Source organism: Lipotes vexillifer, unplaced genomic scaffold (assembly GCF_000442215.2).
Source record: "Lipotes vexillifer unplaced genomic scaffold, Lipotes_vexillifer_v1.1 scaffold582, whole genome shotgun sequence".
Classification (NCBI taxonomy): Eukaryota; Metazoa; Chordata; class Mammalia; order Artiodactyla; family Lipotidae; genus Lipotes; species Lipotes vexillifer.
Window position 1 is genome coordinate 1,029,769 of NW_006799183.1, and position 16,720 is coordinate 1,046,488.

The window sequence follows — 16,720 nt, forward strand, 5'->3', positions numbered from 1 at the left end:
GTAATCTACTTCCATCTGGAAAAAGGTGAAAATTCCCACATATCATAAAGAATATAAATTTTCCTAAAAAGATAATTCAGGCCAAATTTCTTGATTAAGAAATGAGAAGAAACAGCATGAAGAAAGGCATGATGGAGGGAGAACGTGTGTGCATAAGAGGAAGGAGAATATTGTAACCAAATAGCTTATTGTTTTCAAAGATATTCTTCAAGGGAAATATTAAAAATATATTTAAGTATAAAATTAATGATTTTAGGAAGGCCTACATAGCATCAAAGTGTAGTCATTAAAAAAGAAGCCATTTTGAATATATGTATATGTATAACTGAATAACTGTATAACTGTATAACTGTATAACTGTACTTTGCTGTACACCTGAAACTAACACAACGTTGTAAGTCAACTACACTCCAAAAAAATTAAAATTTAAAAAAAAGAAGGCATTTTGAAACACCCTGTGGTTTTCCTATATGCAATCATCAAACATTTATGGAGCATATACTGGGTTAGATACTGCTCTTGATCTGGAGAAACAAGAGTGAACAAGACAGCCAAATTCTCATCTCTCTTTAAGGAATTTATATTCTAACAAGAAAGGAAGATGATTTCTATTTATATCTGTGCCTCTATTGTTTATGTGCATGCTGATATATGTATGCATGTGTATGTGTCTATACCCACTCAGGTAAGCAAGTAAGTAGGTAATGTAAATTCAAATAGTAACAAGTATCCTGAAGAATAAAACCCAGGTGGGGGATAGAAAGTTTGGGTGGGACTTAAAGATTGAAGACATGAATGCATCCTGAGACCTGAATTATGAACAGAAATGAGGCTTTGGAAGACCTGAGGGGAGAGGATTTAGGCAGAGTACTCAAGAACCCACAGCCCTGGCGCCAGAAGGAGCTTTGTGTGCTGATGGAAGGGAAAAGTAGGCCATGTGGACTCAAGTAGAGTAAACCTGCGGATAGAACGATGAGATGAGGGCCAAGATGGATGGAGAAGACGGATATACCATCCTGGTAGATTCCTGTGTGAAGTTTGGAATTCATTCTAAGCACTGTTGGGGATTCATTGACTGAGATGTTCAAAAGCAGCAGTGGCTTGATCTGACTTGCCTTTTTTTACCAGATCATTCTGATTGCAAAAATCATTCTGATTGGAAGCAGAGAAGTGGTGTTTAAAAACCCACTGCTGTAGTGGAGGTGAGAGATAGAAGTGACATGGACTAGGTGGTAGTGGAGGACAGATGAGATTTGACCAGATTCTCAAATCAGATACATATTGTGAAGATGTCGGCTACAGGACCCACTGACATATGGAATGTGAGATGTGAGAGAAAGTGGAGTAGCCAATATTTTCTGTGTTTTTGTCTGAGCACCTCAGTAAAAACATATTTCAATCCATTTAGAATTATTTTTTTCTAACAAGTCCGGAAGACAATGCTTGGGAGCAATTATTTATAATATTAAGTTATTAAGTTTAAGTTAGCCTTGACGGCTGCATTATGCCCATCTGCCTGGAGTGCTACCCCTCCCAGCCCATCCTCCATCCCTTTCATCAATCTAACTGCTATTCTGCTACTCATTATTTATTACTCAGTATCTTTCTAGAGATTGTTTCTCTGCAAGCCTACATATATTGTAACACATTTATCTCGATTTTAATTACTTAATTTTTCATTGAATAATTTAAGGTTTCCATCCCTACTATGAAAGCTCCAGAAAGGCAGGGACTGTGTCTGTTATATTCACAGATTATTCTCAATACTAAGACCTTGCCAGCAGTGGCATGTCAATAAATATTTATTGAGTGAGTAAGCAATTCTCTTTCCTGCCTCTCCCAATTTTTTTCCAGCCCTTTATACGGGAGCTCCTGCTGTCTTTTCCTATCACCTTTTACCTCTTCCTATTGCTGTCAACTACTCATCAGCTAAGTGTTCTGTGGGGAAGAGGCTTTTAGCCCACTTTTAGCTAACTACCAAATCCAAAGTCCTGGGCAGCCATTCACACCGGACTTTGAAAGCCCTTGACTTACTTGCATAATTTACTTTCATAAAAGGTATATTGAGAGAGCCCATCAGGTAAATGAAGTTCTGATGGAGGAGACAAATACTAATCAAAGAATCCCATTAAATGCCGTGACCTCCAGTCCATGTTAGCTACCCTCTACCATAGACACTGCCTTGAACTGCTCCACTTCTATTGTAATTCTGGTTCTGATTCATAGACCACAAGTCTGATCCCTCCACCCTTTTCATCCTGCTCCTCCGGCTCTGTGCATGTGTTGAGACATCTGGTACATGGCCTCGGCTTTTACCCCAGATGATTGCTCTGTTCGTGGGTTTGCTCCCTGCTTCTTCTTCCCTTAATATCCCCTGTGGCTCTTCTTTCCTTCCTGAAGCTTTATCTTCTTCAACTCTGCTTTAAGCCACAGATTCTTGGTAAGCCTTAATCTGTAACATATTTACGTATCTTTCATCCTCTCATGCAGTGAGAGCAGTTGAATTTTGCTGGGGAAAATCTCATAAAAATTTTCATTAGCGGCTTTGCAAATTTGTGTTTTCCCATCTCCATCAGGACCAGTGTTGTTCAGTAGACTTGTCATGTGCTCCTCGCCAGGTCTCTCTGATTTCCACTCTCTCCAGGAATCTTTCTTAACACTGGTTCCTAGTCTCTTAGCAGATCATATTGCTTTACATTTTTGGAACATTTGGTCTATCTAAAGTAGACCCTTGGGCTTCCCTGGTGGCGCAGTGGTTGAGAGTCCGCCTGCCGATGCAGGGGACACGGGTTCGTGCCCTGGTCCGGGAAGATCCCACATGCCGCGGAGCGGCTGGGCCCGTGAGCCATGGCCTCGGAGCCTGTGCTCCACAATGGGAGAGGCCACAGCAGTGAGAGGCCCACGTACCACAAAAAAAAAAAAAAAAAGTAGACCCTTAACTTACTGCTCTGGTGCCGGCACATTTATCCACAGCCACAAACGTTCCTACTGCCTTCATTTCTACTCTAGAGTAATGGGTGGGGACTTCTCACTCTCACATCCTATTGCCATTCTTATGGTTTACAAAAATGCTAATTTACAAACCTCCAGAATGGTCTCTCTGCTCTTGAACTTTTCTTTTTGAATCATCACACGTAGTATCACTAGATTAACCTTAGTAAAATATATTTCATTGGGTTCCATCCATATACAAAAACTTGCAGAAATTTCTTTAAGCCTTTAGTATCTTTCCCAATCTCTTCATCTGTTTACCTAACTTCATGATAAGTAATGCTGCTTTCTACAACTCTCACTCTACATATGGACTCCCAATTCACAGGGCCTTTGTTTTTTCCCCAACACTCTTGTATTTTTTGATTATCTAAAAAATTATACTTCTTCAATTTCAAAAACTTGGGAAGTGAATTCCAGTCAAGAAGTCAACTATATTAAAGGCATAGCACTAACTGCTGGGAATAAAATAATAAATGAAGTGGCCTGTTCCTTACCATTACTAGGCTCACAGCCCATCTGAAGGGGCAGATGCTTACATGCCATCAATTAAATGCTATTATATGATGTTGTGGGATCTGTGGACCATGTAGAAGGAAATGGTACCCAGAGTGAGGGGTTAAGGTGGGATGTCAAGGAAGGCTTTGAACATTACATACCAATTACATTAAGGGCTACAGGATGAGAAGCATGTATTAAATAAAAGAGACGGCAGGGAGGAAACAACAATGTGTGCCATGCTTTTCTGAGATGTTAAAGAGTACGTATAGAATTTAAAGCCTAGTTTGGCTGAAATGCAGAGCTAAAGGTGAAGGTGGGTGACAGACGGAGTTGAACAAGTGATTTTGTTATTGTCACCATGTTAAGAAGGTTGGATATTGTAATAAAAGCGTAGGGAGGCTTGAAGAATTAATAAGGTTAGATTTGATTTTTATATCAGTCTGTCTCTCTTCTGGCTTCAGGGAAGAAAAAGTGTCCAAGAGTGTAAAAATGCAGGCAGAAAGCTGAACTAAGAGGCACTCATGTAAAAGGTAATGGCAGCATAAATCAGGGTAGAGGCATTGGGCCCCTAAAATACTCTACCCTGTGGATATATAGAAATTAACTTAACCATTCCCCTAGTTTTGCGCATTTATATTCTGCCTCATGAATCTCTAAGAAAGGAATAAAGTGTATAACATTTCTTACATGTATTTGCCTTCATTTTTCCCAAAGAACGTCTCATAACACTGTATTTATGAGGCTCACACTACAAGAAACTCTGACAGAGTGTTGTTCAGCAGTGGATAAATGCTTATGCATACACCCACAACAACACAAGTACTTGTTTCAAGCCCAAGAGACCTTGGATGGATAGTATACATATTACTACAAACAAAATGTAGTATATTATATTTCTCAAAAATAAAACATCTAACTCAATATTACAACCAAATATGCTTAAGTATCATTTCTTTGTTCAGTGTTATTGTGTGCTACATTTGTAAATATTTGTGCTGCTATGAAATCATCCCTTTTACTGGTTCTGCTAGAGAGTATTCTCTTTTCTTGTAAGAAACAGTAAATGATAATTAGGTGGCATCACTCAATTTAGCATAATTATTCTGGCATTGATTCTCATTCAAACATGGTACCAAAAATTCAACAAGCCAATTTTTGGAAAAAAGTTCAGTTACTGTTATATTTTTCATGAATAGAGATTTTCTCTTCCTTCTGGACTTTTCCTAGGGAAGCAGCTGAAGGATTTAGTGGGAAAACTTCAATTCATCTCAAGCAGTCTCTGGAAGCTGCTTTCTCACTTTAATTCTCCAATAATAAATGCGGTATAATAATAGTTGACAGCAAGATGGAAAGAAAATATATAAATATATAGAATAAATGACTCACAGACAATCTGATCAATGCATGTGTCTGTGGCTAAGAAATCACTTCTCCCTTGATGCAAATTTAGTTCATTCTATCCCACTAAAAAGTAATCTAACAACATTAGTCTTTCCTCACCTGGTAAAACTGACACAGCCTATGCAAGGGAATTGAATTTCCTTCTTTGGGAGGAACTGTAATACAGAGATCACATTAACTCTCAAAGGGAATGCATTCTTTATGAAAATACTTCCTGTTTGATAAATACTGCAGAAAAACATTTTAAATAACTCACTTGATTATGTATAGATAAAATAAGTGTCTTTGATAACCTTATAAAATATATTACTTTTTTTATAGTGGCATTTCGGAATATGGCAAAGAGAAAAAATAGATAAGTATTTCATGGGTAAATATAAAGATAGACTTGACTCTATAGGTATTGGGCAATTTTTATCAGGTAAGAGAAGTTCAGTATTTTCTATTACAATATCAATTTTAAAGAAGCATTTAATATCTTAATATCAGAAAAAGAATGATCTATAAGTCAGTGTAAGAGATATGAAAATTGTGAAGACCTTAAGTGACTGTCCCTTCTCTCTTTTCTCAAAATATGTAAAGAATTTACAAATGTGCTTTTACTGTAATTCAAACTATCTGAAAAACAAAAGTGGTAAGGCTATGAATGAATGAACTGTGTGTCATTAATTCTCCACTGAGTACAAACTATTCTCTGTACCAAGTGTCTGTGATAACACTACAAATTTATTTGATTAAACTTGCTCTCAACTGTCATAATCCCTAAATACACATAAAGCTCATTTTATGAAAATCCCTACTACTCAAAAATAAACAAATGGGGGCTTCCCTGGTGGCGCAGTGCTTGAGAGTCCGCCTGCCGATGCAGGAGACGCGGGTTCGTGCCCCGTTTCGGGAGGATCCCACATGCCGCGGAGCGGCTGGGCCCGTGAGCCATGGCCACTGAGCCTGCGCGTCCGGAGCCTGTGCTCCGCAAATGGGAGAGGCCACAACAGTGAGAGGCCCGCATAACGCAAGAAAAAAAAAAAAAATAAAAAAAAAAAATAAACAAATGGGACCTAATGAAACTTAAAAGCTTTTGCACAGCAAAGGAAACCATAAACAAGATGAAAGGGCAACCCTCAGAATGGGAGAAAATATTTGCAAATGAAGCAACTGACAAAGGATTAATTTCCAAAATATACAAGAAACTCATGCAGCTCAATATCAACAAAACAAACAACCCAATCCAAAAATGGGCAGAAGGCCTAAACAGACATCTCTCCAAAGAAGACATACAGGTGGCCAAGAGGCACATGAAAAGCTGCTGAACATCACTAATCATTAGAGAAATACAAATCAAAACCACAATGATGTATCACCTCACACCGGTTAGAACGGCCATCATCAAAAAATCTACAAACAATAAATGATTGAGAGGGTGTGGAGAAAAGGGAACCCTCTTGCACTGTTGGTGGGAATTTAAATGGATACAGCCACTATGGAGAACAGTATGGAAATTCCTTAAAACACTAAAAATAGAACTACCATATTACCCAGCAATCCCACTACTGGGCATATACCCTGATAAAACCATAATTCAAAGAGTCATGTACCACATTGTTCATTGCTGCACTATTTACCATAGCCAGGACAGGGAAGCAAGCTAAGTGTCCATCGACAGATGAGTGGATAAAGAAATGTGACACATATATACAATGGAATATTACTCAACTGTATATAGAAACGAAATTGAGTTATTTATAGTGAGGTGGATGGACCTAGAGTCTGTCATACAGAGTGAAGTAAGTCAGAAAAAGAAAAACAAATACCGTATGCTAACACATATATATGGAATCTAAAAATAAAAAAAAAGAAAAGAAATGGCTCTGAAGAACCTAGCGGCAGGACAGGAATAAAGACGCAGACATAGAGAATGGACTTGAGGACACGGGGAGGGGGAATGGTCAATCTGGGACGAAGTGAAACAGTAGTATTGGCATATATACACTACCAAATGTAAAATAGATAGCTAATGGGAAGCAGCCACATAGCACAGGGAGATCAGCTCGGTGCTTTTTGACCACCTAGAGGGGTGGGATAGGGAGGGTGGGAGGGAGACAGAAGAGGGAGGGGATATGGGAACGTATGTATATGTACAGCTGATTCACTTTGTTATACAGCAGAAACTAACACAGCATTGTAAAGCAATTATACTCCAATAAAGATTGTAAAAAAAAAAAAAAATAAGGCGATTAAGAGTGTTAAATTCCTGAGCAAGAGCAATCATGGAAATCACTATGGGGAGAAGCTTATACATCCTTCATCTAATTTAAAATTAATTGGTATTTTAAAGATTATTGGACAATTTGTAAACTGGCTACAAAATTATTTGGTGCAAATCATAGGTTAAAGAATAATAACACATATATTGCATATGAAAATAAATAGAAACATGCATTCAGTGATGTATACGAAAGCACATACAAGTTTTTCACTTTTATTAATCAAATGGTAACCTCAGTAAATTATTTTAAAGCATTTTTTATTATAATACACCAGGATGTCAGAAGTCATGATAAGATACAGAACCACTGAAATATTGCCTTGTTATTTTAATGTTACAATATCCTAATCCATTTTCTTCACAAGATATTTCCACAGTCTTTCAAGCATCATGAACCTGCTCTGCTCTAATTTGAATCACAAGTGCAAAAAATAGGCTCTTTTGACCAATGAGGATGCACTTTCTGTTTAGTTGCTGTACTAAATTGAAACCTAACATCTCCAATCAGCAGTTCTAAAACTCAAGTTCCTTTGCTGCTATAGACTGAACCACATTTAACATGAATAGGAAATCTTTCCCAAGAACAGCTGATGGACCTTTATCTTAAACTACTGCACATCTCACTTCTAGCCCACAATGTGAAAGAGATTTTTTTTTGCCCTCACAATGTGTGATTCAGAGAAAATAATTTAGAGAAAGGGCAGCGAGCTGCTCACTGAGGCAAATTGCTTTAAGTATTCTAAGTACTTCCGGTAGTGCTGGCTACTGGAATAACGGTGTCCTTCTAGTTCATATAGAACCTAAAGAAGATTACGGAGTCAGGATTAGTTTATCCCTGGCCTGATGGTTCCCTCTAAAAAACTACATTCCAGAGCTTTTCAAGTCCCGTATGTAATATGTCTCCAACATTTCCCACACTATTTTGTCCAGGATATCAGTCAGTTTTTGTGGATTTTCTTTCTGGAAGTTTACCAGAATAATTCATTTCTAAAAATAATTAAACACAAAAGTATCCTGCCTTCTGCTTAAAACTCATTCTCGTCTGGGCTTCATGTGACACTTTCCTGATTTTCCTGTTTTCTCTCTGCAGACCCAGATACTATAGCTGCTATGCCCATTTGGATGGTTTATAGGTGTGTCAGTTTTCCATTTGGACGTTTCATAGTGTTCAAAAATGAACACTCACTTTTTCCCGATTTCAATAAAGGACATCACATTCTTGTTTGCACATAAGAGGAATTATGGAGCTTTTACTCATTTTCTCTCCTTCTTATTCTTACATAAAATCAGAGTTCTGTCATCTGTGATCTCCATTCCTAGTGCCAACAACCTGGTTCAAATCTCCATAATCTTACTTCATCTTCAATGGGTTTCTAACTAGTCCCCCTAGTTTTACAATTTTCTTTCTTATGTTCTTCCAACTTCTTCTGCAACCTAATATTAGAGTGTTCTTTGTTAAAAAAGAAAAAATCAATTTTCTCATTGAAAATATTTCAGTCTTTGCTGATTGCAGTTAGGATAATATTTAAAATTGTTTCCCTGATGTAGCAGGCGCTTTATGATTTTTGTCCTTGCCTACCTCTACAACTTTAATGCAAAGGTCTTAGCTCACTTCAGTTGCACTGTTGTGTGTGTGTTTTGTTTCTATTCAGATCTGTTGCCTCAGGTTCGTTCTATAGTATCGATTCCTTAAGACAGAGACTGGGCCTGTTCAAAATTTTGACACGCAGCATGTATTATCTTAGCAGTGAGTGCATTAGTCAGTGCAGCCTTAACATCAGTTACAATTTAATGAAATAATATTTTTAATGCTAAAATGTAGGGATCAAATTAAAATCTAAAATATATTTAGTTACATATACATTTTTCTGCCTATGTACTCAAGTGTTTTTCTATAACTTTCTAAAATCAAGTTGTTATTTTCTGCCATGTAGGACTAATACAGTATCGACTCATTTTGCAATATAGTGCAGATGGGGAAATAAGGGAACAAAAAGAAGTCTGAGGAAATGGTGAATTTCACATTTATTAATTTGTGTTATGAAATTAAATGGCAATTTTTTCACTTTATCTTTAAGCTCTTTCTGGAAGAGAAGACAACGAAAGCAAGTGTCAAATGTGATTTATACCAGGTTAATAAAATGACTTCTCTCTCTCTCTTGCTTGCCTCTGGAAATATTTGTTTATATTTAATTCAGAAGAAGAGAGACAGAAATAGAATGAGGTATACTGGGCTACAGTTCCAATCCCGACCCATTGCTTTATCATTCGCTTTATCATTCGAGGGCATTTTATCAAGAGGCCTCAGTTCCATACATATACATTTTATATTTGTATACATATACACTGTGTATTATGTACAATACTATTATATTTTCATCCTACTTGATATCTTGAAATTGTCTTTTAATTATAATATGTTTTCCTAAGTAGATCATACACTCTTTTAATATTAATGCCCTAAGTAGTACAAGGTATTAATAATATATCTAATTTGCCAATGTCTAAAATCATTAATTAATTACACATTAATTTAATGAGCATTTTCTATGTGACAGACACATAGATATTTGAGAAAATTATGCAGGCAACTTAAAATGAAGAAATATGAATATTTTAAATATTTTGGAAAGTATGTTCAAATTTAGAACTAATCAAATATGTTCAAAATTATATATATATATATATATATTTTATGTATAGTTATGTGGATATTATATGAATGAAAAATAACAGAGTCAATGTTTGACAGGCTAAAAGTATTTTCATACAATGAAACACTTCTCACTCTGAAGTCCATAGGAGAGGTCATACAATGTGTTCACCATCCTGTGCTTAGCATAGTATCTGGCACGTATTAGTTGACATATAAATGGTAATTAATTGTTTTGTTTTATGTTTATCTTTACACAAAAGAGCAAGTAACTAAAGACTATCTTTCCATTACAAATATGAAATATTATTTGCTCAATCATACATATATCTGATTAGAATATATAAATTTATATATATATGTATATAAATACTAGAATACCTGGTTTCCAATGTGTGCCCTGCTTATTTAATATCACATCATAGTGCTCATGCATCATGGAGGGTTCTTTTCTTTTTTTCTGTTAAGCCATGTAGCAATGTATCCCAAGTGTCTGGAATAATAAATGTCTGGTATATACTTAGCTCTCAATAAATTCTCAATGACTGAGTAAATATCACTTAACCTTTCTGAGCCACAATAGTTTCTGTAAAATAGGGCTAGTAATACTTACCTCCAGGTTTTATTAGGATGCAATTAAGTAAAGTAAGCTAAGTGTTGGACATATTAGAAGTGTTCAATACATATTACTTCCTTTTCTGTCTCTATTTTTCCAAACAATTTTCTGGTTGTGAAACATCTCAGACAGAAGGATACTAATCAATGGGTCACATAATGAAAACAAGCCCCAAAAGAATGACAGACACAAAACAGAGTAAACCTTGATTCATAAAGATGACTTAATAATGTGAAGATATGTTTTAAATCGGAAATTTTACTTAAAAATAAATTATAGGGTTTCCCTAGTGGCGCAGTGGTTGAGAGTCTGCCTGCCGATGCAGGGGACACGGGTTCGTGCCCCGGTCCGGGAAGATCCCGCGTGCCGCGGAGCGCCTGGGCCCGTGAGCCATGGCTGCTGAGTCCGCGCGTCCGGAGCCTGTGCTCCGCAACGGGAGAGGCCACAACAGTGAGAGGCCCGCGTACCGCAAAAGAAAAAAAAATTATAATTCAATATACATTTTAAGAAAATGCCCACTTCTTTGAAAACCATAGTCTTATAAATAAATATCATCTTCACAATACTTTTCAAAGTCAAGAAGAATTGACTATTATATGAATATCTGACTACTCTTTCAAACAAGTTATGCACAACTACGCCATCCATAAAAACAAATACTTTTAAAGAAATTTTAATTGTTTGGTCTTATAAAGAATTTTTATAATGAGATTCATTAGCACATACTACAGACAATATAGATTTACCTTACATAGTAAATATAAAACATAGCTGCTAGCTAACTAGTCTGTATATCTTTACCTCCTTATTAATTTTCCATAGATGTGTTTAGCTACTTTCAATTTTCAAAATCAAGAAAAAATTCTATTTGTTTTACAGACTAATGAATTCTTAATTTGTGAAAAATTGGTATTTAAAAATTTTATTTGCAACTTTTAAAATCTATTAGATGAATCTGTGATTAGATGTGATCACAAGATTGCAAATTTGCCACAATTTTCAAAAGGCAAATACAGTAAAGGCAAAAGACAGTTAACTAATATCATGTTGTGTAAAAAATAATCCTACATATATTTCCACATGTAATAGTCATGACACTTCACATTATGAGGTACACAGGAATTAATATTCTACATCTTAAAGGAAAAGACCTAACTATCAAATGATTAACAGATGCTGATTAAAGGCTTATTTGATCCCATGAAGGAATATTATCCATTTTCCAAACTAATTTATTGTTAACATAATGAATATGTAAACCGCAGTTATGAATAAGCAACAGGTTTGAATCACGGCTCTTGCTTCTATTCACTGTGTGACTTTGGACAAGTTACAAACATCACTGACCTATGTCCTCAGGTTATAGAATGGGGATAATTATACTGTCTCACAACGTGCTTGCATGAAACTAGTCCTTCTCTGATTCATTGAAAGTACACAGAAAAGCATCTGGCATGTCATAAATGCACAGTCATGAAAGTTATTACTCTTCAAATTATCATTACTTCAAGAAAGTAATAGAATTAATTTTTAACCACTAAACTGGTATTGTTTGTACATTTTACACCTACATATTAATTCACATCAAAATACACTGTTTAGTAGAAAAACACAGTTCATTGATTTCCAGAAAAGTCTTTCATAGCTTAATGTGATGGCTTTAAGAATGTTTCTACTCAAGACCTTTATAAAATTTTAAATACCTGATCTTCTTTATGAAAAAAATTGATTCAGAAAGTCTGAACAAGTCTATATCTATACACTTCAACATATGTATATGTACTATTCAACCAGAATATACATATATATTTATATATACATATATATACATACATACACACACACACACACACATATATATATATATATATACACACACACACACACACACACACACACACATAGGGATACCTTGGAGATACTGTGGGTTTGGTTCCAAACCACCACGATAAAGTGAATATGGCAAATAAAGCAAGTCACAACGATTTTTTGGTTTCTCAGTGCCTATAAAAGTTATATTTACACTGTACTGTAGTACACTGTCTGTAATAGCATATGTCTAATAAAGACTTTATTGATAAAAAAAATGCTAACTATCATCTGAGCCTTCAGTGAGTCATAATCTGTTTGCTGGTGGAGGGTCTTGCCTTGATATTGATGGCTGCTCAAAGGGTGGTGCTTGGGGAAGGCTGGGGGGGCTGTAGCAATTTCCTTAAATAAGACAACTATGAGGTTTGCTACATGGATTGACTCTTACTTTCATGGGCTAATTCTCTGTAGCATGCAGTGCTGTCAGACAGCATTTTACCCACAGTAGAACATCTTTCAAAATTGGAGACAATCCTTCCAAAACTTGCCACTGCCTTTATCAACTAAGTTTATGTACTATTCTAAATCCTTTGCTGTCATTTCTACAATCTTCACAGCATCTTCACCAGGCATAGGGTCTATCTCATGAACCCACTTTCTTTGCTCATCCATAAGAAGCAAATGCTCATCCTTTAATTTTTTATCAGTCATATCTTTAGACCTCTCTTCTAATTCTAGTTCTCCTACTATTTCCACCACATCTGCAGTTGGACATCTCAAAGTCATCCACAAGGGTTGGAGTCAACTTTCAAACTCTAGTTAATGTTGATATTTTAACCTCTTCCCAAGAATCATGAATGTTCTTAATGGCATCTAAAGTGGTGAATCCTTTCCAGAGGTTTTTAATTTCCTTTGGTTAGATCCACCACAAGAATTACTAACTACAGCAGCTATAGCCTTATGAAATGTATTTCTCAAATAATAAGATCTGAAAGTTGAAATTACTCTTTGATCCATAGGCTGCAGAATGGATGTTTTGTCAGCAGGCATGAAAACAACATTAATCTCATCATATACCTTCATCAGAGCTCTTGGGTGACCCGGTGCATTGTCAATGAGCATAGTATTTTGAAAGGCATCTTTGTTTTCTCAACAGTAGGTCTCAACAGTGAGCTTAGCATATTCACTAGACCATGTTATAAACAGATGTGCTGTCATCCAAGCTTTGCTGTTACATCTATGGAGCACAGGCAGAGTAGATTTAGCCTAATTCTTAAGGGTCCTAGGACTTTGGGAATGGTAAATGAACATTGGCTTCAACTTAAAGTCACCAGCCTCATTAGCCCCTAACAAGAGAGGCAGCCTATCCTTTGAAGCTTTGAAGCCAGGCACTGACTTCTCCTCTCTAGCTATGAGAGTCCTAGATGGCATCTTCTTCCAATAGAAGTTTGTTTCATTTACAATAAAAATTTGTTGTTTAGTGCAACCATCTTCATGAATCACCTTAGCTAGATCTTCTGGATAACAGGCTGCAGCTTCTACGTCAGCACCTGCTGCTTCACCTTGAACTTTTATGTTATAGACATGGCTGCTTTCCTTAAACCTCAGAAACCAACCTCTACTAGCTTCACACTTTTCTTCTGCAGTTTCCTCACCAATCTCAGCCTTCACAGAACTGAAGAGTCAGGACCTTGCTCTGCATTAAGCTTTGGTTTGAAGGAATGTGGTGACTGGTTTAATTTTCTATTCAGACCACTAAAACTTTCTCCATATCAGCAATTTTGCTTTCTTATCATGTGTGTGTTCACTGGAGTAGCACTTTTAATTTCCTTCAGGAACTTTTCTTTTTTTTTTGCATTCACAACTTGGCTAACTGTTTGGTTCAAGAGGCCTAGCTTTCAGCCTGTCTTGGATTTTGACATGATTTCCTCACTAATATTAATCATTTCTAGCTTTTGACTTAAAATGAGAGACATGCAACTCTTTTCCCTGACCACTTAGAGGCCATTGCAGGGTTACTAATTTCGAGACTGTTGTGTCTCAGGGAATAGGGAGGCCTGAGGAGAAGGGGAGGGATGAGGGAACAGCTGGTCAGTGGAGCATTGAGAACACACATAACATTTATCAATTACATTTGCCATCTTACTTGAGCACAACTGGTGCCCCAAAATAATCACAATAGCAACATCAGAGATCACTGATCACAGATCACCATAGAAAATATATAATAACAAAAAAGTTTTAAATATTAGAAGAATTATCAAAATGTGACACAGATTCTCGAAGTGAGTAAATGATGTTGGAAAAATTGTGCTGATAGACTTGCTCGATGCAGGGTTACCACAAACCTTCAATTTGTACAAAATGCAGTATCTGCTAAGAATAACAATGTGAAGTGCTATGAAATAAGTGATGCATGTACATACACACTGTACCAAATCTATAATTTCTATTAGTTTTACAAGCTGCTTGTTTATTTTTATAGGCATTTTTTCTTTTAGCACATGTTTAATAACGTTTTTCTTTATATATATGAAAAGCACCTTATTCAATATTTCTATAGGTGTGATTACTCAATCTCTTATTTTTCTTGGTTCTCAGTTTCTCTTGTTATTATGTACAAAATTATTTTTTATTTGAAGTTGTATTTGATGAAACTTTTTTTTTCCTATGGAATTACATAAAGCCCTAAGGTAAAAGTTTATTTGAAAGAAAAAACCTTTGGGCTGCTTGCTTTTTCTTGGTGCCTCGTGGGTGCTATCATCCCAAATACTATTTTTTTTTCCAAAAAACAGAAGAGGAAGAAACATTTCTTACCTCATTCTATGGGTCCCCTATTCCCCTGATAACAAAACCAAAGATATGACAAGAACAGAATGTTATAGAACAGTATCTCTATGATATAGATGTAACAATCCTCAATAAAGTGTACAAGCCAAATCCAGAACAATATTAAAAGGAGTATACACTATGACCAAGTGGGATTTGTCCAAGAAATACAAGATTGTTTCAACACATGAAAATATATAAATGTAAAATACCATGAAAATAGAACAAAAGACATGAAAATGGTCTTAATAAACAATGAACAAATATTGACAAACTCACAGCAAACTTGATAATTAACAGTAAAAAAACAAAAGTTTTCTTCCTAAAATCAGGAACGAGACAAGAATGTCCTCTCTTGCTACTTCAATTTACAATTATTCTGTAGGTAAAAAAAATAAAAAAATAAAAAAATAAAAAATAAAATAAAATAAAATAAAATAAAATATGAGATTTTGCATATTGTAGATATCATATGAATTAGAGGAGAAATCTCAGGGGAGACAGTTTGCAATTATTATTTTAAGAGTGTCTTCTTCTTACCCTACCTACTGCCAAGACTGAGATAGACAGTTATGGCTTCAACTGAAAAGTAGACATTTCTATTTCATTGAGGTCATGGCTTTGGAAAGTCTCAGTGTTAGGTAGGGCTGTTCTATCAGGCCCTCCTTTTTACATAAACATTTAGCCAAAAATAACTGAAAATGTGCAAGTTCAATCTTACCAGCTTTGGCCAATGCTTACTGATCAGCTGGTGGTTTCAGAGATTGTTTACAATTTTGGATTGCCACTATTTCTTTACTTTTGACCTATGAAGGTTTTTGGGTTTTTTTTTGCCATTTAACTGATTGATTTACTGAAGTGTTTTGGATTTTATGTGACATTTGGTGGCATTATGTTTTGGTTTGGATGACTGTTTATGGTTTATGTTGTTTACTGCATCATACAGCCACAACTGGAAGTCATTCTTTTTCTATTTTAGAAAATGTTCAATTTATGCATATCTTCTCATTTCTAGTATAACACTATTCATAAAACTGTAAAGATATGAAATTTGTGATAAATTTGTTGCAAATCAAATGTTTTAATGAAAAAGACAAAATTTTAGACATAAATTCAAGCAAAAATAACTGTTCTGTTCCTTGAATGACATATAAAATGTAAAAAGTGGGCCTTGCATTATTAAATAAATTGTCAAAAACATTCTTAATGACATTTTTCTAAGCAAACTTTATGGCTCTATTTTTAATATTTCATAGAATATATATACATCATTCAAATAATTTTTGCATACATTTTCTACATTATCACCAAGAAGAAATCTTACAGTATGCTTGATCAACGAAGAAAAATTAAACAGACAAGCAAATTTCAAATGATGATTAGTGTACCACTGTATGTCTTTGTATCACATTCATGTATTTAGGGCCAATAATTATGTTTCTTTGAATAGCACTCTAGGGCAGCTAAAGTTCATATCGTTCATAATAAGTCCTAATTAAAACCAAAAATGGGGGCTTCCCTGGTGGCGCAGTGGTTGAGAGTCCGCCTGCCCATGCAGGGGACACAGGTTCGTGTCCCGGTCCGGGAAGATCCCACCTGCCGCGGAGCGGCTGGGCCCGTGAGCCATGGCCGCTGAGCCTGCGCGTCCGGAGCC

At 35.8% G+C, this 16,720-nt stretch overlaps 1 protein-coding gene across 3 annotated transcripts in view; it reads right to left on the reverse strand.

The window, feature by feature from the left end:
• Positions 1-16,720, reverse strand: part of FSTL5 (follistatin like 5) — a 651,623-nt gene that overhangs the window by 393,472 nt on the left and 241,431 nt on the right. The gene's annotated exons all lie outside the window — the stretch shown is intronic.